Raw genomic sequence first — 25513 nt, 5'->3', positions numbered from 1 at the left:
TGGTACGGTAGTGCCTCGGTTTGGTAGGCGTGTTTGAGTGATTTGTCGGAAGTCGTCCCATTTTGTGAGCAAACTGGGGACGCAGAGTGTCGTTTACGACTATCTCATGTAGAGACCTGTTAGTGTAGAGTATGTTCTGGAATGAACTCTCTAGAGTTTTGGCGGTTGGCATTAGAACTCAAAGTCGTGAGTGGGAGTGCGCCAAGGAAAACCCTGAAGGATAGTTGTACAATGGGAACGTTGCATGGTGGTAAAGGGTGATCAATAGGATGTAATGGTGGCATCAAGGGGGTGTAGGGTTGTATGAAAACTCGAAGAAAAAAAATCGTGGAAGGCATACTTGTTGGCTGTATTGGGGATAAGATCACGAGGACATGATCCGATTTAAGTGGGGGAGAGTTGTAGCACCCTGTTTTCATTTCCAGTCAATTGGGACGCGGTCCAAGTTGTGGGATGCCGTCCAGCAAAGAAGGACTGGACGCCGTCCAATATTTGGGACGCCGTCCAGATGTACTGACGGGTCAGCTGTCTTACTTGGTTTTAAAAAGGGGCATTTTGGTAATTTTACTTGGGTGTCGGTTTGGTGGCCACAAAACTGATCCATGGCCTATCTTATCCACATTTTCACCTCTTTACACTCACACACTTGCATCTAGAGAGAGAGGAAGAGTTTAGAGAGAGAGAGAGCTTGATTTGGAGAAGAAGGAGTTGGATTCTCACCAAAGCTCGGGTTTTAAAGTTGTTCATCTCGCTCCTAGCTACGTTTTGGTTGTTGTGGTAAGTTCTAACTCCGAATTTCATTGTTTGATTTGATATTCAAAGTTAGGGTTTGAACTTAAATTGTTGATAAACCCATTTAGACTCATGAAGTGAGTTTAATGTTGCTAGTAATCGGATTTTATAGTGTCGTTGGTGGATTTTGGGTTGGTTGATGTTTTGGTCAAGTTCAAGACTTGCAAAATGAGTTAATCACTAGGTTTAGTGATTTTGGATGTGTTGAAACACACTTGGGTGTATTTTGGTTGACTAATTTTAAAATGGGTCAAAATTAGGGTTTGGTGTCAAATTGGGCACAATAAGTGTTTAACACTTGAGATTTGAGTAAAACATGGTGTTAGAACATAATCGCTAGTTAATTGGGATTATGAGTGTTTTGGGCGAGTTTTGACTTGGTAAAAGGGAAGTATGTGCAAACGGGTCGAATTTGCACTTATGGTGTTTTCGGGATAAGCTAGAGTGTTTAGCTTATTTGTTGTGAATTATCTAGGTGATTGATAATGCTAAAAACGAACATATATTTCATAGCATTATTCCTCAAGAAAGACAAGCTTTTAGTTGCAATTGTTCTATTTACAAGTGATATTCGTTTAAATAATAAAAGGTGAAGACAAAAGACAGATTCGACGAATTGAAGACGCAAACGACCAAAAAGCTCAAAAGTACAAAAGACAATCAAAGAGGTTCCAATTATTGATAAGAAACGTCTCGAAATTACAAGAGTACAAGATTCAAAACGCAAAGTACAAAATATAAAATTGTACGCAAGGACGTTCGAAAATCCGGAACCGGGACCAGAGTCAACTCTCAACGCTCGACGCAACGGACTAAAAATTACAAGTTAACTATGCACATAAATCTAATATAATATTTAAATAATTCTTATAATTATTTAATATATTATATTTATTTAAAACCGTCGGTAAACAAAGAGCCAAACTCCTCTGAGCTGTAATTTCAAACTCCGCGACTCGCGGAGTTTGAAGGCAAAATTGGCCGCGAGTCGCGGAGACCCAATTTCTGAAACTCCCTATAAAGCTCGCGCATTCTGATCGTAAAAATTCACCAAATATATCTCTCTCTCTCAATATATCGTAAATATTTATATTTATATTTTAATTTTAATTTTAATTTTAATTATAATTCTAATAATAAGGGTATGTTAGCGAATATTGTAAGGGTGTAAGTCGAAATTCTGTCCGTGTAACGCTACGCTATTTTTAATCATTGTAAGTTATGTTCAACCTTTTTACATTAATGTCTCGTAGCTAAGTTATTATTATGCTTATTTAATCCGAAGTAATCATAATGTTGGGCTAATTACTAAAATTGGGTAATTGGGCTTTGTACCATAATTGGGGTTTGGACAAAAGAACGACACTTGTGGAAATTAGACTATGGGCTATTAATGGGTTTTATATTAACTAAACAATACCTTGTTAATTTAATATACAAACTTATAATTTGACGTATTTATATATAACCACATACGCTTGACTGGGTACGGTGGGCGGGATATCTATAAATACCAATAATTATTCATTTTACCGGACACGGGAATGGATTAATAGCCACTAGAATAATTAAAACAGGAGTGAAATTATGTACAAGGACACTTGGTATAATTGATAACAAAATATTAAAACCTTGGGTTACACTCAGTCGACATCCTGGTGTAATTATTAAACAAAGTATTAAAATCTTGTTACAGTTTAAGTCCCCAATTAGTTGGAATATTTAACTTCGGGTATAAGGATAATTTGACGAGGACACTCGCACTTTATATTTATGACTGATGGACTGTTATGGACAAAAACCAGACGGACATATTAAATAATCCAGGACAAAGGACAATTAACCCATGGGCATAAAACTAAAATCAACACGTCAAACATCATGATTACGGAAGTTTAAATAAGCATAATTCTTTTATTTCATGTTTAATTTCCTTTATTTTATATTTAATTGCACTTCTAATTATCGCATTTTTATTGTTATTGTATTTAATTACACTTTTAATTATCGTACTTTTTAATTATCGCAAGTTTATTTTATCGCATTTTTATTTACTTGCCGCTTTAATTTAAGTCTTGTATTTATTTTTAATATTTTACATTTGGTTTTAACTGCGACTAAAGTTTTAAAATCAACAAACCGGTCATTAAACGGTAAAAACCCCCCTTTATAATAATAATATTACTTATATATATATTTGTATTTTTATAAAAGTAAACTAATATAGTGTTAAGCTTTGTTTAAAAAGATTCCCTGTGGAACGAACCGGACTTACTAAAAACTACACTACTGTACGATTAGGTACACTGCCTATAAGTGTTGTAGCAAGGTTTAAGTATATCCGTTCTCTAAATAAATAAATATCTTGTGTAAAATTGTATCGTATTTAATAGTATTTCCTGCTACCACATCAAGTATTTTTGGCGCCGCTGCCGGGGAATCTCTTAAAAGCCGGAAGCGCAATGCTAATATAATATATAAAAAAAAAGATTTTTATTTTACTTTTATTAAACTTCTTTTTTATAAAAATACGTTTTAAATATTCGAAAATATAAAAAGAAAAACAAAAATTTATATATTTTTAAGAGTTTGTTAAAAGTTTTATAAGTCTCTTTATTTTTATTTTAGTTTATAAAAATATAAGTTTTATTTAAATATCTTTTAAAAATATAAAACAGAAAATAAACTAAAAAAAAAACGCGTAAATTTTAAACTGTTTCAGAGTTGAATTTCTTAACCCCGCGACTCGCGGGGTTTACTGCCTTGAATACCGCAACTCGCGGAGAAAACCTGACACGCGACAGAAGCTCTAATCAGGCATTAATCACGGTGTAATTATTATTATTATTATTATTTAATTAAAAACCCTAAATAGGTTTTATTTATTTATTAATTAGTTTAGTTTATTAATTTAATTTGTTTTATTTGTTAAATTAGTTTAATTAAATTATAAAATTAGTAGTTTTATTAAATAAATAATATAAAAATAATATTTTTATAAAAATTGTACTTTTTACAACTTTTTGTATATTTTTATATTTTGTCACTTTTTAATTGTTTTAGCGTAATATTTGTATATTTAGCTCATATTTAGTTTTAAACTTAGTTTTTGCCATAGTTATTTTTACTCCTAGATTTTTAGGCTTTGCCGTAGAATTCCTTAAGTGCTTTTTCTTAGACTAAGATTTAGGTGCTTTAGAATTTTGCGACGCCTTTTTAAGTTTTAGTTTCTTTTTAAGTTATTTCCATTTGGGATTTAGTTTTCCCTGTAAGCTTTAATATTTTTAGAAGACTTTTACCTATGTATCAATTATCATTCCAATTAGTAATCTCAATTTGCGATTATAATTTTAAGTTAGTTGTAGTAATAAGGTTAGGTTAGTCAAGTACTTTTAAGTTTTATAAGTTTATTTAATTTTTCCGTCACCTTTTATTTTTCAACCATTTTTTTCTTTTTCGACCTTTTTCGACGAACTCTTTTTCTTTCTTATTTCTGACTATTCTAGTTTTAGGACATAGATTTTTATTCTACTTCTTATCTAAATTTCTTAAAATTACGAAAATTTATTTTAAGTGGTTAAATTGATAGATATCAAAATTTTCTGGTTCGTAGTAATAGTTGGATTTGTACGTGGACCGGGTTATTGGAGCCAAACAGTTCTCAATTATATTGAGACCAAACGAATCCTGCCCCTCTGCTGCATCTTTTGGCTATTCAAAACGTGGGCAAAATCAGAAAAGTCTATTAATTGGATAACTTATTATAATTTTTCTTTCCTTTTAAAAACTAATAGGATATTCAGTGAATGCACCGAGCAAGACGATCACCACCTTTTGTACGTTCACCACCTGTAACTAGATCAAGACATTTAGCAAATATAACCGCCGTTGATTTTTCTTTAGAATCGTCATCCAGTCGACCAAGTACTTCAGTTCAAATTTCCGATAATCTATTTTTTGAACCCGACCTCACAATTGAGAATCCGGAGAATATTCAGGAACGGTTCGTAGATCCTGAACCATTAAACTTTCCTCCGGAACCACCAATCATTCAAACAGAGATTGTTGAGGAACGAACCATTAAATCAAAATCATCTAGTGATACCGATTCAACAAATTCAATTATGGAGAATCTGGAACCTTTAAGTATGGAAGACCGAATGAGAGCTAAACGCACTGGCCAAGGTCACGCAATTACTCATCCAGACATTAATGCGCCAGATTATGAAATCAAAGGACAAATTCTACACATGGTGACTAATCAATGCCAATTTAGTGGTGCGCCGAAGGAAGATCCAAATGAACATTTACGTACCTTTAATAGGATCTGCACACTATTTAAAATCCGAGAAGTGGAGGATGAACAGATATATCTCATGTTATTTCCCTGGACTTTAAAGGGAGAAGCCAAAGATTGGTTGGAATCGTTACCTGAAGGGGCGATCGATACATGGGACGTTTTAGTTGACAAATTTCTTAAACAATTCTTTCCGGCATCTAAAGCCGTAAGACTTCAAGCAGAAATTGTTACGTTCACACAGAAACCAAATGAAACTCTATATGAGGCGTGGACTAGATATGGAAAGTTATTAAGAGGATGTCCGCAACATGGTTTAGACACCTGTCAAATAGTACAAATATTCTACCAAGGATGCGACATCACTACAAGAAAAGACATAGATATAGCAGCTGGTGGTTCTATTATGAAGAAAACCGAAACTGATGCTTACAAAATTATTGATAACACTGCCTCCCACTCACATGAGTGGCACCAAGAAAAAGATATCGTTAGATCATCTAAAGCAGCTAGAGCCGATTCTAGCCATGACTTAGATTCCATTTCCGCAAAGATAGATGCTGTGGAAAGACGAATGGAAAAGATGACTAAAGATATTCACTCAATACGAATTAGTTGTGAGCAGTGTGGAGGACCACATTTGACAAAAGATTGTCTCAGTATTGAATTAACAATGGAACAAAGAGAGAATATTTCATACATAAACCAAAGGCCTGGAAATAATTATCAGAATAATTATCAACCGCCAAGACCGATTTACAATCAAAACCAGAATTATAACCGAAATATTCCATACAACAGCCAACAAGGTCCTAGCAATCAACAAGTATCCAATAATACTTACAATCAGCAAAGACCTAATTTTCAAAACAAACCACCACAACAAACCGATGATAAAAAGCCGAATTTAGAAGATATGATGACAAAGCTAGTTGAAACTCAAACGCAGTTTTTCACATCTCAGAAACAAACAAATGAACAAAATGCTCAAGCATTTAGAAATCAACAAGCTTCTATTCAAAATCTAGAACAAGAAGTAAGTAACCTAGCAAGGTTAATAGGTGAAAGAAAACTGGGAAGTCTACCTAGTGATACAAATGCTAACCCCCGGAATGAAACAGCTAAAGCCATTACCACAAGAAGTGGTACAACACTTAAACCACCTGAAATACCTATAAATTCTGATGAAGCTATTCCTACTCCACAAGAACCACAACCTAATCAAGATAAGGAAAAAGAACCGGTAGTTGAAAAGGTTAATGAAGATAACACAGTTAAGGCTAAACCTTATGTTAAACCATACCAACCACCACTTCCTTACCCGAGTAAAATGAAGAAAGAGAAACTTGAAGCCGAGCAATCCAAATTTTTGGATATGTTTAAACAGATAAATGTAAATCTTCCTTTCATTGATGTGATTTCGGGAATGCCTAGATATGCTAAATTCTTGAAAGATCTAATCTCAAATAGAAAGAAAATGGAAGAACTCTCGGCTGTTACTATGAATGCTAATTGTTCAGCAGTGCTGTTGAATAAGATACCAGAAAAACTATCTGATCCAGGAAGTTTCACAATTCCATGTTTTATGGGAAGTCTTAGTTCAATAGAAGCATTGGCAGACTTAGGTGCTAGTATAAATTTAATGCCGTATTCACTATACGCTAAACTAGACCTTGGAGAATTGAAACCAACCAGAATAAGCATACAACTAGCTGATAGATCAATAAAATATCCTAGAGGGATAATGGAGAACATGCTAGTTAAAGTTGGTACTTTAGTATTTCCAGTAGATTTTGTTGTTTTGGACATGGAAGAAGATTCTCAAGTTCCTCTCATATTAGGAAGACCATTCTTAAACACGGTTAAAGCAATGATAGACGTGTTCGGTAAGAAATTGACCCTAAGTATAGAGGATGAGAGTGTTACCTTTTCAGTTGATAGAGCAATGCAACAACCGCAATCTGCAGATGATACATGTTATTATATTCAAACTATAGATGCACATGCAGAATTATTAGAAGAATTTCCAGAATTATAAGGAACAGGAGAATGCTCTTTAGGAGAAGGTAATGAACCAATTGATGAAGCTGAAATGTTAGCTACACTAATAGCTAATGGATATGAACCAACAACAGAAGAAATTCAAATGCTAAAAGAAGAAGACAGATATCGATACAAATCATCGATAGAAGAACCTCCGAAATTAGAGTTAAAGCCACTTCCAAACCATTTGGAATATGCTTATTTACATGGTGAATCTGAATTACCTGTAATAATATCGTCTTCTCTTACTGAAAATGAGAAATCACAACTCATTTCTGTGTTGAAAGCTCATAAACCAGCCATTGCATGGAAAATTCATGATATAAAAGGAATAAGTCCTTCGTATTGCACACATAAAATCCTTATGGAAGAAGGTCATAAAACGTATGTGCAACGCCAACGAAGACTAAATCCTAATATGCAAGATGTAGTTAAGAAAGAGATTATTAAACTGCTAGATGCAGGTTTAATTTATCCAATCTCTGATAGTCCATGGGTAAGCCCAGTTCAATGCGTACCTAAGAAGGGTGGCATGACTGTCATTACAAATGAGAAAAATGAACTTATTCCAACTAGGACTGTAACAGGATGGCGTGTGTGTATTGAATATAGAAAATTAAATGACGCCACCAGAAAAGATCACTTTCCCTTACCTTTCATAGATCAAATGTTGGAAAGATTAGCCGGAAATAGTTACTTTTTCTAGATGGATTTTCCGGATATTTTCAAATTCCAATAGCACCAGAAGATCAAGAGAAAACCACATTCACGTGCCCTTATGGTACTTTTGCTTACAAACGCATGCCATTTGGACTTTGCAACGCCCCTGCAACCTTTCAAAGGTGTATGATGGCGATTTTTCATGACATGATAGAAGAATGCATGGAAGTATTCATGGATGACTTTTCAGTCTTCGGTGATACATTTGAATCATGTCTAGTTAATCTTGAACGAATGCTTATTAGATGCGAACAATCAAATCTAGTACTTAATTGGGAGAAATGCCATTTCATGGTTAAAGAAGGCATCGTTCTTGGTCATAAAATTTCAAAAGAAGGAATTGAAGTGGATAGAGCTAAAGTAGATGTAATTGCTAAACTTCCACATCCCACCAATGTTAGAGGAGTTAGGAGTTTTCTAGGGCATGCCGGTTTTTACCGACGTTTCATAAAAGATTTTTCTAAAATTGCCACTCCTATGAATAAACTCCTAGAAAAGGATGCTCCATTCATCTTTTCAGATGAGTGTATCAAATCTTTTAATATTCTTAAAGAAAAACTCACTAATGCACCGATCATGATAACACCAAATTGGAATCTACCATTTGAACTAATGTGCGATGCAAGTGATTTTGCAATGGGAGCCGTTTTAGGACAAAGGATTGAAAAATGATTTCAACCTATATATTATGTTAGTAAGACGTTATAAGGAGCACAAACGAACTATACAACTACTGAAAAAGAACTCCTTGCTATTGTCTTTGCTTTTGACAAATTTCGATCATATCTCGTTCTAGCAAAAACGGTGGTCTATACCGACCATTCTGCTCTTAGATACCTATTTTCGAAACAAGATGCTAAATCAAGATTAATCCGTTGGATCTTACTCTTACAAGAGTTTGATATTGAAATCCGAGATAAAAGAGGAGCAGAAAATCTCGCCGCTGATCATCTTTCTCGTCTAGAAAATCCCGAATTAGAAGTTCTGAATGAATCGGCCATACAAGACAACTTTCCTGATGAATATCTATTGAAGATAGATTATAAAGAAATTCCATGGTTTGCAGACTATGCAAACTACTTAGTTTGTGGATTCCTTGAAAAGGATTATCGTACCAAAAACGAAAGAAATTCTTCAGTGATATAAAACACTATTTTTGGGAAGATCCACATCTATTTAAAAGTTGTCCAGATGGAATAATACGCCGATGTGTATTTGGAGATGAAGCTAGTAAAATATTAAACCATTGTCACACAGGACCAACAGGAGAGCATTATGGGCCTCAACTAACAGCAAGAAAAGTTTATAATGCTGGATTCTATTGGCCTACAATTTACAAAGACGCACATCTTCTTTGCAAATCCTGTGATGCATGTCAAAGGGCCGGAAAAATAAGTCAACGTGATGAAATACTACAAAATGTCATCCAAGTATGTGAAGTATTTGACATTTGGGGTATTGACTTTATGGGTCCATTTCCAAAATCTCATAATAATCTATATATACTCGTAGCCATTGATTATGTATCTAAATGGGCGGAAGCACAAGCTCTCCCAACTAACGATGCACGAGTTGTAGTCAACTTTTTAAAACTTCTTTTTGCAAGGTTTGGAACACCGAAAGCTTTAATAAGTGATCGGGGTACTCATTTCTGTAATAATCAACTTGAGAAAGTTCTTAAAAGATATGGAGTAACTCATAAAATCTCCACCGCATATCATCCACAAACAAGTGGACAAGTTGAAAATACAAACCGAGCTTTAAAATGTATTCTAGAGAAAACCGTAGGATCAAATCCGAAGGAATGGTCCATTAAATTGGAGGATGCACTCTGGGCTTTTAGAACAGCCTACAAAACTCCAATTGGAACCACACCTTTTAGACTTGTTTATGGAAAAGCATGTCATCTTCCAGTAGAAATTGAACACAAAGCATTTTGGGCTTTGAAGACATGTAATCTTGATTTACATGAAGCCAAACGTTTACGATTAAGTCAACTAAATGAATTAGAAGAATTAAGACATGAAGCATACGATAATTCGTTAATCTATAAAGAAAGAACAAAGAAATGGCATGATAAAAGAATCAGAAGTTCAAAAGAATTTAAGGAAGGAGACAGAGTTCTTCTTTTCAATTCACGATTCAAGCTATTTCCTGGAAAATTGAAATCAAGATGGTCTGGACCATTCATAGTCAAAAGAGTTTTCCCATACGGAACGATAGAATTAATAAATTCAAATTGGATTGAATTTAAAGTTAATGGTCACAGAGTTAAACATTACATACATGGTCCGATGGAAGTCGACAACGAAGTTAATCACAATTTCGACACCACAGCTAACTAAGTGTGGGGAGAATCAAGTCTTTAAAGGATAATATGTATTTCTGTTAGAGTTAGATTGTCTGTTTTCGTGTAGTTCTTGAAAATGGAACCCGAATGGTCTTTCCCTAGCAGACCCTAAAGAACTAGTCTTCTCCCCCCATTCTGAATTTTTATTTTTTTTAGGTTTTTACGAAATGAAGACTGCCTGTGAACTAAACCATGGTCTAATGCTACACGCTTTGATCACTAAACGAAATAATGACATACTACCGAGTGAATTAGTATCAGTAATCAGAGAAAGAATGGACGGAGTTAGAAAAGAATCCAGATGCGAAGATAATAAGTTACAATTTGGTAAAGGAAAATCAAAATCCGCAGCAAAAAGAAGAGCACGACACCTAGAACGATGTCACAAATGCGGAAAATGGTCACATGGAGGTAAATATTCAAATAATCAAACCTATTCAAATACCGAATTTGTTACTTTATGCAGAGACGAACCGTTCATATGTTTAGAAGAAAATACACTGAATGCTCGAGGTTACGCCTATGTAGCTATGGAAAACCAATTAAACCGACTATCTTATGAATGGGATAGATCATATAACTAAGAAATCTATTTTACAGGTATGTTTGTACAGTTTTTATTTTATTTATTTTTATTTTTAAACCTTTTGATGATAAACGCTAATTTGTTCGCTATAAAGTATTAAATTGGTATTAAATAAAATTAGGTTTGGCGACCGAAATTATTGATATCATTCAAAAATTTATTACATCACTGCGAAATTTAACGTTTATTCTTAAGGTATAAATATCTTTAATCAATCAACACAAAATATTTCAAAAATTCGTCATGAGTTAAATTAGGTCTTGGAACCGAAATTACTTTACCGAAAAGAGGGGCGCATATTTTTGATAATATTTGATTGATTAAAGTGGGATAAAAAGCCAAAAAGATTTTTAATTTTATTTTTACCATGTTTTTAAAATTAATATATAAATCTTAAATTAATATTGTAAACTTTGTAAAAACAATATATTTAAAATTGAAATATTTGAAAAATTAATATAAGTTTGGTGTGAATTTTTAATATTAATTTTGAATTTTATATTTAAATTGTGTGAATTTAAAAACAAAAATTTACTTTATCTCATTAAGTTAAAAATATGATTTTTAAAATTCGTCGTAAGTTGAAGACTAGGTCTTTGAACCGAAATTGCTTTACCCGAGGGAGGGACGAGAACTTTTATTATCATTATTTTTAATCTTATTGAATTAAAGTATGCCAAAAACATTAAAAAACCCAAAAATCTTAGCTTTTAAAACAATCGCTACAAAAAGACAAATTTTAAAATTTTGTCGAAGGACGGACTAGGACATCGATCCGAAACGACCTCGTCCTAAATAACAAAGGAAACAAAATTTTAAAATTAATTAATTAATTGTTTTAATAAGTTAAAGATTATAAAAAAAAAAAATACCAAACTCCGCGACTCGCGGAGTTTGAAGGGGAAAACACCGCGAGTCGCGGAGGGACTAAAAATCAGAAAAAAATATAACCGCAGAACAGATCAGTCCCCAACCCACAAAAACTAAAAACCTGCGAAAATACTGCCGAAAATAAACGAAAAAAATCCCCAAAATCACAATTTTTAACCGTTAACCATCAAATCTTTTACTAAAATCATGTTGAGAAGGATGCTATCAAGGAATTACTCAAGAAAAACGGTAATTTCTACACCTAAACACCATTTAATCCGAAATTAGTGTTCTTGAGCAAATTTTTTCCCCAATTTGATTTTGATGCTTTTTAGTGTAATTAGGCTTAAATTGTTTATGTATTATGCTTGTATAACCTAGGTTAATGCTGTTTAACATGATTAGAAGCCTTAAACTTCAAATTTTGAGTAATCTAGGGTTTGTGTTCTTGAGCAAATTTGGGGCTTTTTGATATAAACAGGTTATGGCCGATTTTTGTCATGAATTGTTGCTAAATTAAGTAGTGTAACATGTCTAGGTAGTTAAATGATCCAAACTTTGAGCCTAAACATGATTTTGAGAATTAAAGTGGACTTTTTCAAGTCTAAAATTCATGAACTTGATTTTTGAAAGATAATGCCATTTGAAACTTGTTTAATTGCTAGTAATGATTATTTTGACATGTTATTTGAGTTGAATGCTTATGAACTTGGCGAACATTTTCGTATATGCTTATTTGAAAAAGTGTAGATTTGATAAAAATGTGAAAATGAGCTTAAGTTTGATATAAATTGATCATGTCATTGTAATTATTTTGATTGATGATTTTGCTGACACTAATGCATATTTGGATGCACAAAAATTGTGTTTGATGTGTTTTGCAGACTGAAAGGGGTGAATCTTCATCCCAAGCTCGCAATGCTCCTGCTGAGAATGCGGAACAACAGGAGGTGGATGACTACTACAAGCAGGATATACCGCATCCAGTCATGACCTTTTCTGATATGCACTTGGAAGAGTTGCACCCGAACCTGAGATTTGACCGACTTTGGATAGATTATCCAAAATATCAAAGGGGTTTGCATACTCTTCATTCTAAGGTTGTTGAGGTACCGAGGGTCATAGAATGGGGACCCTTAGAAGCTGTAGAATTGGCCGGGCCAATTAGAGAATTACTTGTACAGAGGTATGGTAATTCTACTTTTAATGACTGGGTACGTTTATTCACCATGCGTAGACCTGTATATAAAGTATGGTGTGAAGAATTGTTGTGTAGTATAGAGTTGAACGATCGGGTAACTAGTTTAACCGATCGATCTTTTATTAGATTTTTGTTAGGCGGTTCGATGCGCCACATGTCTTTACTAGACATGGCTCAGGCTTTACGTATATATATGCCTGAGGAGTTAGCATCTGCCGATTGTAGAGGGTTGATACTAAACGGTAGAAAGATAGATGAAAATTTTGATACACACGGTGTGTGGAGTCAAATGACAAGCCATCACCGTTTCAAAGGGGGAAATTACTCTTATTTGGATATAGATAGAGCCGAATTAAGAGTGATTCATAGGTTTTTAGCTAATTCGATTACACAAAGGGGTAAGAACAAGGAAAAGGTAAATGAACAGGATTTGTTTTACCATATGTGTATTCGAGACCCACAAAGCGCTGTAAGTATACCGTATTGTGTGGGTTATTATTTATCAGCTATGGTTCGGGGGATGAGACCGCATAGCATAATAGGAGGTGGTATTTTTATTACTTTGATTGCTGAATATCTCGGTGTGGATATAAGTCGGGGGGGATTATTAGTGGAAGAACCAGAACCCCGCGATACTATAGGTTTAAATGTATACCATGGTGCGAAAGTTTTGAAGAGGCGAAATAACGCCGCAGTACCATACCATGGTAGACATCCACAGGTTGAGAGAAACCAACAGCAAGGTAATGTTGGAGGGGGGAATGAGATGCAAGAAATGCAAAGGTTTATAGCTTCTCAGGAGTACGAAAATGCTAGACAGAGAGCATTTGAAGATTGGCAAGTTCATCAGAACTAAATCATAGCTCATTGCCAACATATAGGTAGAAACTATATTCCTACACCGAAACCCATCTTCCCTCCCTGGTCTATAGAGATGCAGCCACCGTATCCTACGTATAACCCTGCCGAAGCATTCTATAGCACCTATGGTTATGCCTGGAACCCCTATTGGTATCAATATCATCCCTAGTTTACTTATTATATTTTTATTTATTTTGTAATTTGTAATGATTGATACGTTTAATACTTTTGTTAATATTGTAATAGTTTTTATAATTGTCTAACTTTTATTCTTAGATTTTAATAATTTTTGAATGTGGGGTAATATACCAAACTTCAAAAATATGTATATATGTTTGCAGTTTATCTTATGTACACAACAGGGTAAAACAACGCATTTTCAAAGACTGGCATTAAGTTCAGCAAAAGCAACTAATTTTGACGACAAGATGCAAAATATATGTGAAATAACAACAAGACGGAATGAACAAATGATGTGCACCATTTATCATTCAGCAAACAAACGCCAATATATTTGGAAACTTTGGTAAAAATTTAATCATTTTCACACAAATCACCCTCAATAATTTAAATTATTACTGATTTCTTGCAAATGAGGGCATTGCAAGATCTTAAGTGTGGGAAGGGGTTAAATTCTTTCGGATTTTAAAATTTTTTTACTTTATACACTTGGTTACCATGAAAAATACTAATAAAGCAGTAGTTGTATTAGAATCTAGTGCTCTCTGATAAAAAAGAACAGCCCTAGTCTTATATACTGACTATCCAATTCTAGTAAAATTTTTCAAAATTTTCAATTAAATGAACTCAAAATCATGTTTATACATATTTATGAACGATAAAACTAGGTTTTAACACCGAAATTATTGTTACCTCGAAAAGGACGATAAAAAGGAAAATAAAAGCCAAGTGTGGGAAAATTTACCAAGTTATCTTAAACATATGTCACATATATCTGTAACAAATAACTGAAAATACTTTTGCTTTGGACTAAACTAAACTGTTTTACCCGATGAAAGAAAAGAAGAAATGGATCTACACGATGAATCAATTCCATCATTAAAAGGAAGTAAAGTCTTCCGAAAAAGACACGCGCTTCTTGATTTAGGTCATGAAGTTGTCGTTCAGACCAGCTGTAGGTTGACGAAAAATCCAGGAAAGTCATCACTAAAATCAGCAGGAAATCCACGGACCTCAGCATTAAACAGGGTCGCCAAGTGGTCAGATTTATCCTAACCATGAGAAGGATTTATCTTGTACAATGGGGGGGCACCATGCAAATTAGCTGGATAAGACTAATGAATCAGATCCCCAGAAAGGATAATCTCCTTAAAGATTAAAAATCAGCTTTTAAAACTGATATTACTCAATCCTTGAGATTGACCTTAAAGATTGAGAATTACAAACTCATGGAATTCAATGATATCTAAACTCGAGCTTGAACGAGAAAATATTTTGATCAAAATTACAAACCGATTTGTTTTCTGAAAACCCTATTTTCAATGCGTTCATTACCATTGAACGTAAAATCCTAGGAATTCACCTGGAATTCATTAGGTCACCTGAACCAAATCGGGTGTCAACCTTAAGAATGGTGGTTGCATAGCAAGGTCAAAGACAGGACCTTGTGCCATACCGAAAAATTATAAGGGTGAGCTTTACTATTGCTCCTACCAAGGATAGTAATTGCGTCTGACACGTTATAGACCATAATTAAAAGCATGTCAGGGGACATTGCCTTAACAGTTGCTTGTTCAACGCTTTCCTTTACAACCGGACGGTAGTTTACCGAAAGGTAATATACGGGACAAGTGAACTGGACGTGTTGCTTTCCAAATACAAGGTTAGCAAGTGAGTGACACAAAACCATAAGTTTTGAGCTAAAATTTTCAAATCTGAAACCCACCAAACCCACAAAAATATTTTGCAAACACCGGTAAAGGGTTATTCCGGAAAACTTATCTAGGGTAAAAACTAGATTTAATTTTCAAAAGATCAAATGTTTTCATAAAGATCCAATTTCCTTAATGGATCTAAATTTTTATAGTCATGTGGGACTGTAAACCATATCGTTACTACTATTGTTTATACCACCGTATAGAAATCACTGATGTACAAAGTGTGAAGAATAAAGAAGTGATTCTAGTATTTCAAGACGATATTGCTTGAGGACAAGCAACGCTCAAGTGTGGGAATATTTGATAATGCTAAAAACGAACATATATTTCATAGCATTATTCCTCAAGAAAGACAAGCTTTTAGTTGCAATTGTTCTATTTACAAGTGATATTCGTTTAAATAATAAAAGGTGAAGACAAAAGACAGATTCGACGAATTGAAGACGCAAACGACCAAAAAGCTCAAAAGTACAAAAGACAATCAAAGAGGTTCCAATTATTGATAAGAAACGTCTCGAAATTACAAGAGTACAAGATTCAAAACGCAAAGTACAAAATATAAAATTGTACGCAAGGACGTTCGAAAATCCGGAACTGGGACCAGAGTCAACTCTCAACGCTCGACGCAACGGACTAAAAATTACAAGTTAACTATGCACATAAATATAATATAATATTTAAATAATTCTTATAATTATTTAATATATTATATTTATTTAAAACCGTCGGTAAACAAAGAGTCAAACTCTTCTGAGCTGTAATTTCAAACTCCGCGACTCGCGGAGTTTGAAGGCAAAATTGGCCGCGAGTCGCGGAGCCCCAATTTCTGAAACTCCCTATAAAGCTCGCGCATTCTGATCGTAAAAATTCACCAAATATATCTCTCTCTCTCAATATATCGTAAATATTTATATTTATATTTTAATTTTAATTTTAATTTTAATTATAATTCTAATAATAAGTGTATGTTAGCGAATATTGTAAGGGTGTAAGTCGAAATTCTGTCCGTGTAACGCTACGCTATTTTTAATCATTGTAAGTTATGTTCAACCTTTTTACATTAATGTCTCGTAGCTAAGTTATTATTATGCTTATTTAATCCGAAGTAATCATGATGTTGGGATAATTACTAAAATTTGGTAATTGAGCTTTGTACCATAATTGGGGTTTGGACAAAAGAACGACACTTGTGGAAATTAGACTATGGGCTATTAATGGGTTTTATATTAACTAAACAATACCTTGTTAATTTAATATACAAACTTATAATTTGACGTATTTATATATAACCACATACGCTTGACTGGGTACGGTGGGCGGGATATCTATAAATACCAATAATTATTCATTTTACCGGACACGGGAATGGATTAATAGCCACTAGAATAATTAAAACAGGAGTGAAATTATGTACAAGGACACTTGGTATAATTGATAACAAAATATTAAAACCTTGGGTTACACTCAGTCGACATCCTGGTGTAATTATTAAACAAAGTATTAAAATCTTGTTACAGTTTAAGTCCCCAATTAGTTGGAATATTTAACTTCGAGTATAAGGATAATTTGACGAGGACACTCGCACTTTATATTTATGACTGATGGACTGTTGTGGACAAAAACCAGACGGACATATTAAATAATCCAGGACAAAGGACAATTAACCCATGGGCATAAAACTAAAATCAACACGTCAAACATCATGATTACGGAAGTTTAAATAAGCATAATTCTTTTATTTCATATTTAATTTCCTTTATTTTATATTTAATTGCACTTCTAATTATCGCATTTTTATTGTTATTGTATTTAATTGCACTTTTAATTATCGTACTTTTTAATTATCGCAAGTTTATTTTATCGCATTTTTATTTACTTGCCGCTTTAATTTAAGTCTTGTATTTATTTTTAATATTTTACATTTGGTTTTAACTGCGACTAAAGTTTTAAAATCGACAAATCGGTCATTAAACGGTAAAAACCCCCTTTATAATAATAATATTACTTATATATATATTTGTATTTTTATAAAAGTAAACTAATATAGCGTTAAGCTTTGTTTAAAAAGATTCCCTGTGGAACGAACCGGACTTACTAAAAACTACACTACTGTACGATTAGGTACACTGCCTATAAGTGTTGTAGCAAGGTTTAAGTATATCCGTTCTCTAAATAAATAAATATCTTGTGTAAAATTGTATCGTATTTAATAGTATTTCCTGCTAAAATTAATAGTATTTTATACTGAAAGGACCCGTTCATATACATTATAAACGATTCACAATGGTTGATTACATCGCGAGGTATTTGACCTCTATATGATTCATTTTACAAACATTGCATTCGTTTTTAAAAGACAAACTTTCTTTACAACGAAAATTGACGGTATGCACACCATTTCATAATATATCCAACTATAATTGACGTAATAATAATCTTGATGAACTCAATGACTCGAATGCTACGTCTTTCAAAATATGCCATGAATGACTCAAAGTAATATCCTTAAAGTGAGCTAATGCACAGCGAAAGATTTCTTTAATACCTGAGAATAAACATGCTTTAAAGTGTCAACCAAAAGGTTGGTGAGTTCATAGGTTTATCATAACAATCATTTCAATATATTAATAGACCACAAGATTTCCGTTTATAAATATATGTACACTCACAAGTGTATAAAAGTATTCTATAAGTTGTAGGCACCCGGTAACAAGCCTTAACGTTCATGTTTTACCCTCTGAAGTACACCAGATCAGGTGTGTTTAAAATAACCTCGAAGTACTAAAGCATCCCATAGTCAGGATGGGGTTTGTCAGGCCCAATAGATCTATCTTTAGGATTCATGCCTACCGTACATAGACAAGTAGTTTAATGTTACCAAGCTAAGGGTATATTTCTGGTTTAAACCCACATAGAATTAGTTTTAGTACTTGTGCCTATTTCGTAAAACATTTATAAAAACAGCGCATGTATTCTCAGTCCCAAAAATATATATAAAAGGGAGCAAATGAAACTCACTTTTGACTTGAAGGTATTTAATTCGACTTGGTCTCTGATAGATATCACGAACCTAACCATATATATAATATATCAACATATTTTCTTTTTTAAGTAATCGTTACATATATATATACTATTAATACTTTTAATATTTTCTTAGTCCGTAATTAGCAGTCCGATGTTAGTGGTCCACAATTAGTTGCTTAAATAAAATAAATAAAGATCCCATCGTATTCGTATTGATCAGAATTAATCTCGACCCATGGTACCATGTTGTCAAATGACGTGTTGCGTACATAAAGTACCGTGTTGTCAAATGACGTGTTGCGTACAATCATGAGGTCTTATGATTAATCTTCTCGTGTTGTTTACGGGTGGTCTTGAAATATATAAAATCAAATCATAAGTAATTATATATAAAATATCATATTAATTAGAAAAGATATGATTAATTTACTTTTTCTCCAAATATTTTCGTAGCTAAACTACCTTCGGATACCCAATCTTGTTTTAGTCGTAATTTCTTCATTACAACTCCGTTTTTGTTGGTTCAACTTGCCACTTCCTTGGATCGAGTCAAATTTTAAGAATATGAACTGAAAATACCTTAGTTTGTGTTCAAAATCATAGGTTATAGGTCAAATTTGGTGAAACTTATGAAAGTGATCATTTTCCAAAACAACATTTAATGATCATTTTTCTAAAAATACTTAAACTTTGAGTTAAACCATGAAATTTTTATGTGTTAACATATTCATAAGAGATATCATTTTTCCATAACATGAACTTCCAATTCAAAGTTCAAGATGGTTTTTAATTATCCAACCCAAAACAGCCTCCGGTTGCACTCCGACGACGTAGATTCAGTTTTTAAGATGTTCTTTGTAAAACCAAGTTATATCTTGTTAGGTTAGCATATCATTATGATATATTACAGGTCTTGAAGCATTTTAAAAGTCAAGTTAGAAGGATCTATTTAGTTTGCGAACAAGTTTGAAATCATTCAAACTATGTTCTTGTTGTTAAAATTTTATACCACAAAATAAGATAGCTATATGAATATGAATTGAATAAGATTATGAACAAGGTTACTACCTCAAGTTACTTGGATAAAGTTACTGCAAAAGATAAGAAATAATCTTGGAATCAAAGAGTGGTGGAGTTAGATCAAAAGGTTGGAAGTAAACTTCTTCAAATGTGTGGTTATTTTGATATGTTCTTGAAAGAGTTTTCTTATGGTGTTTAAGGCTTGTAATTGAAGCTAAATGATGGGGAAAATGCTTGAAGATGATCAAGTATGAAGTTAGGAGTATTTTGAGAGATAAATGAGGGTGTAGGTATGAGAAAATGGAGTGAAGAAATGGTGTTCATTTATAAAAACGTTTTTAGTTTATAAAGAAAGAAAAGGATTCCTAATTTTGTTTTCTTACTAATAATTCATACTACTTGACAAATTCTAGTTACCTTATATCTAGGGCAGTAATAATGTTGATTAGGATGTTGATTTGATGTGTATATACCAATAGTAAATACATATAGAAGCTGGGTATGATACGGGTACATATACCCTAGATATACGTATAGAAATCTTGAGGAAACTGAACGAGAATTCAAATATAACTATCTTTTGTGAATATACTTATATTGTTTTATGTATTTAAGTCCTTAAAAAGTGATTAAATACATTATATATACGATACATGTATAAGCATTATAGATTATAAGTATATATATCAAAGAATGTTACGTATAGTTATCGTTTTGAAAACTTAAGTTAGTAGTTTCAGAATATACTTATAACTCATTATCATTAGTACACAATGAGATGTTAAACCATCCTTAAATGTATATAAATACATATATATATACACAAATGTATAATTATCGTATGTTATATAGTTCGTGATATCATCGGTCATATTGGACGGTCAAACGTTGTGTAAAGCTCTTTTCAAAAACACAAGTCTCAACAATTTGGATTGCTTATCATGTTGGTATGGTTTAATTTATGTAAATATTAATCTCATAAGTATAATTTGGTCGGAAAATTCCGGTTCATTACAGTACCTACCCGTTAAAGAAATTTCGTCCCCGAAATTTGATAGAGGTTGTTATGGATAACAATAAGAAGGTTTTCATGACAAATATAAGGTGATAATGGAGTTTTATCATCATTGAGTAATGTAGGTAAAACGATTTGATTATGCAAAGAATATAAATGAGACTATCGTAAAAGAGTAAGATGAGTAAAATATATTCGTCTTAACCAATGACGTAGTTATGATTGATTTCCGGGATTTAAAGAGAATCTTACGTAACAAGATTTGGTTCTTTGGTGATTAAGGAAATCAGGATCTTCTTTGATTATATGCAATAATCTGTTTCGATTGCTCTGTCGGATATTTCACTATAAATTCACCCCTTCGTTTCCTTATTTTTCACGACTCACACCTTCTATTCTTTCTCCCTTGATTCTTACTTTAAAGCATTCATCAATATGCTCCATCCAGTCCTGATTTTTGATATACTCCTAACTTTTATATCTGTCATTCTTCTTTTTCATCTACCACCAGAAGAATCTATTTACTTCTACTATACTATTGTGTTTATAGTGTTTCTAATTCTCCCGTGTCTCTATATTGCTATCTGCATCGATATACACGGTTTGTAATTTCGGGGTTATTATCGGAGTTTATATTCTTCATTATTTTTCGGAGCTTCATGCTTTCGTTTTCTCTTCCCGACTTCGAGTCAAGCGAGTAATGGTCCGGAATTCGTAGATATGAAATTCAGAATGAACATAGCTAATGCTCTAAGAAGAAAATGGTAATAGAACGATTTTGATTTGTTAAATTACCAGAATACCCTGGAGAAGACCGAGTCATCCAGAAAAATATTCTCTTGATATGTTTAGAGATTAGATAGAATATAAGAGTCGTGTAAATGGCACATGATGACAGTACTGTGAATCATCATGCTTCATTAGAAACTCAGCATGACTTACTGTAATATAATGACGTTGATCAAGTGTCATTATATTATACTAATCCATGCTTCAGTTTCCAACACTACTTCAAAACATTCATATTTTAAACTCGAAGGTTTCAGAATTTAGAAACTAACACAGTTTCTTTTATGTTGCAGATATTACGGAGAGATAAATGATCTCAGATAAGAATAGTTGTGAAAATATCGCCAGAAATATGGAGGATATTTATAATAGAACATACGAGAATATCTTAGAATTTCTAATATCAATGGATGATGAAGAAGATTTGTCTGTGAAGGTTTAGAATGAGAAATAAGATGTTTGCTAACGATTTCAGAAGGCACAGAATCATTTGTATTCTTTGAAGGCAAACTTATTCTTTGTGATTTGTCAGCGGCTTTCTTCATAGTTTCGCATAATCCGCTTTTCGGTACTAAATTTTCTATCGAGCATTCCTAACACTCCTTTCTTTATCATCAAACTTTTGGCCATTAAGATCATCTACAACATGCTGCTTCGTCAGCATTTTCAAAGTTAACTGATCTGGGTCATCGGTTATCAAACCGAGGTAGTTTCAGGAGAATTGTGTTTTTAGAATGATTAATCGTTGATGGTAATATTGTGGAATATAAAAGGTTCCCCAGTAACAATAAAGAGTACGCATATATATCACGGTTATAATAAAGTTGTTTCGGATGAAAAGTCGAAGTTGACTTGCTGGAGCTGTGACAAAATTAGCTACTTTGGAAAGGGATTGCAAAACGATCTTCGGTAATAACAATGTCAAAGGAACTAGAACAGATACGTGTCAAACGTTTACTCAGTTTCCGAGGATTTTTCAGGTGCATAACTATATGCATCAATCTTTTCTTCCGTAGATGAAGTACGATTGGTTTATCCTCTCGATTGAGGTGTTTTTAAGAATCATGATAGATTTGAACGCTGATTGTAATCGTCTAGATACAATGAGGTTTAAGATGAAATCAAGTGGCAATCTTGAAGAAATGTTTAGTTTCATATGTTATAATCAATATTTTAATTCATTTTAATTGTCCAATGTCATTAGTCCACAGTCGATAGTCCACAGTAACAGTCCAATAATTCATATATAGTTTAATATATAATATACGAATTAATTAATACGTGTCGTGACCCGTATACCTCTCAGACTCGATCACAACTCAAACTATATATATTATTGTAGAATCAACCTCAACCCTCTATAGAGAACTCGATCATTACTGCATATAGAGTGTCTATGGTGATTTCAAATAATATATATAGATGCGTCGATATGATATGTCAAAACATTGTATACGTGTCCCGATATTTAAAGTGCGTAAAATAATTACAGAAATTAAATGACGATAAATAAAAGTGCGATAATTAAATTGCGATAAATAAACTGCGATAAATAAAATGTAATCAGTTAGCTAGGAACAGTTAGCTGGAACAGTTAGCTTGGATTCTTAACAAAAATTTTCATAGTTAATTTGTTTGTTTCTAACAGATTTTATTTTGTCATATGTTTTCTTCATATGCCACTTGTTGGATTCTGGGAAGTCAAAATCCAAATATGAAATTGAATGAAAATGGTTATTCTGCGGTGAACGGATACGTATATCGGTGGTTGTAAGTAGGATAGTAAATGACTGTTGAATCAGCTTCGACGAATGTACAATGTAACTTATTAAGATGAAATCTAATTATTCCTCGGGTATTACCTACCCGTTAAAAAAAATTTCACCATTAATATTTTGTACAAAAGAACTTTTAATTACAATCTTTATGAAAACATATATACATATATATTTTCTTCAGATGAAAGCATGAATTTAATGAGTTAATATGATATTAATCTCATTTGCTTTTCGGTTTGAGCTAGAATAAGAAATCTCTAAAACTTTTTGAAACCACATATTCTTCGCAGAACATCAATGAAGTTATGGATCAATACTTCATCGTTCATTATTGTTGGTACTCCTTGGTATCTATGGTGCGTATGATGTTGATGTTTGTGGGACAGATTATGATGTCGAGACGTGTGATGCGGATGTTGTTTGTTAGTGGTGATGATGGTATTGTTGATGTTATTGATGGTGGTGCTGATTATGCTGCTGGTGCTGCTGCTGGTGTTTGCAACCTTCGCACCATGTTCTCCAAAGTCGTCACGCGAGCGCGAAGTTCGTTAACTTCTGCTAGTACACCGGGATGATTGGCGGTTGGAGTGAGCGAATGAACAAGATTTGTAATATGGGATAGTATATAATCGTGACGAGATACTTTAGAAATGAGAGAGAAAATGGTGTTTCGAATAGGTTCGCCGGTAAGTGCTTCAGGTTCATCGCCAAGAGGGCAATTTGGTGGATGGAATGGATCACCTTCTTCTTGTCTCCAGTGATTTAGTATATTACGAACCCATCCCCAATTCATCCAGAATAGATGATGGGAAATTAGTTGATCCATTCCGGTGACGCTGCTTTCGGAGCCCGAATGGAAATCCATATCGGCATAACTGTCGGAATCAGAAGAATTCGAACTAGATGCGGAATCCATCTTGTATAATGGGGAAAATAAATTTTTGGTATGGAATAGATTATAGGAGTTAGATTTGGTACTCTTCAATACATAATTTACATATGTATATATAATACCAAAATCCCGTAAATTACGGAGAATCTTTGAAAATGCATCAGTCAAAGTTCGCAATAACAGATATGCTAAGATAAGAATTCGTCTATACACTATCAATGCAGTAAAACGTGTCTAGACTTATGAATGATAAGCAGGTAATTTCCTAAGGATGATAAGCAGATGATTTCCGACTAGAAATGATAAGTAAAACTTTTGACATGTAGACACGGTCGAAGTCCAGACTCATTAATGCATCCTAACAACTACTAGTTAGACACACTAATGCAAGACCTGGTTCGCTACGACCACCGCTCTGATACCAACTGAAAGGACCCGTTCATATACATTATAAACGATTCACAATGGTTGATTACATCACGAGGTATTTGACCTCTATATGATACATTTTACAAACATTGCATTCGTTTTTAAAAGACAAACTTTCTTTACAACAAAAATTGACGGTATGCACACCATTTCATAATATATCCAACTATAATTGACTTAATAATAATCTTGATGAACTCAATGACTCGAATGCTACGTCTTTCAAAATATGCCATGAATGACTCCAAGTAATATCCTTAAAGTGAGCTAATGCACAGCGGAAGATTTCTTTAATACCTGAGAATAAACATGCTTTAAAGTGTCAACCAAAAGGTTGGTGAGTTCATAGGTTTATCATAACAATCATTTCAATATATTAATAGACCAAAAGATTTCCGTTTATAAATATATGTACACTCACAAGTGTATAAAAGTATTCTATAAGTTGTAGGCACCCGGTAACAAGCCTTAACGTTCATGATTTACCCTCTGAAGTACACCAGATCAGGTGTGTTTAAAATAACCTCGAAGTACTAAAGCATCCCATAGTCAGGATGGGGTTTGTCAGGCCCAATAGATCTATCTTTAGGATTCGCGCCTACCGTACATAGACAAGTAGTTTAATGTTACCAAGCTAAGGGTATATTTCTGGTTTAAACCCACATAGAATTAGTTTTAGTACTTGTGCCTATTTCGTAAAACATTTATAAAAACAGCGCATGTATTCTCAGTCCCAAAAATATATATAAAAGGGAGCAAATGAAACTCACTTTTGCCTTGAAGGTATTTAATTCGACTTGGTCTTCGATAGATATCACGAACCTAACCATATATATAATATATCAACATATTTTCTTTTTTAAGTAATCGTTACATATATATATACTATTAATACTTTTAATATTTTCTTAGTCCGTAATTAGCAGTCCGATGTTAGTGGTCCAC

The sequence above is a fragment of the Rutidosis leptorrhynchoides genome, chromosome 4, assembly GCF_046630445.1.
Source record: "Rutidosis leptorrhynchoides isolate AG116_Rl617_1_P2 chromosome 4, CSIRO_AGI_Rlap_v1, whole genome shotgun sequence".
Lineage (NCBI taxonomy): Eukaryota > Viridiplantae > Streptophyta > Magnoliopsida > Asterales > Asteraceae > Rutidosis > Rutidosis leptorrhynchoides.
The sequence above is the reverse complement of the archived record's forward strand: the minus strand, read 5'-3'. Positions refer to the sequence as shown.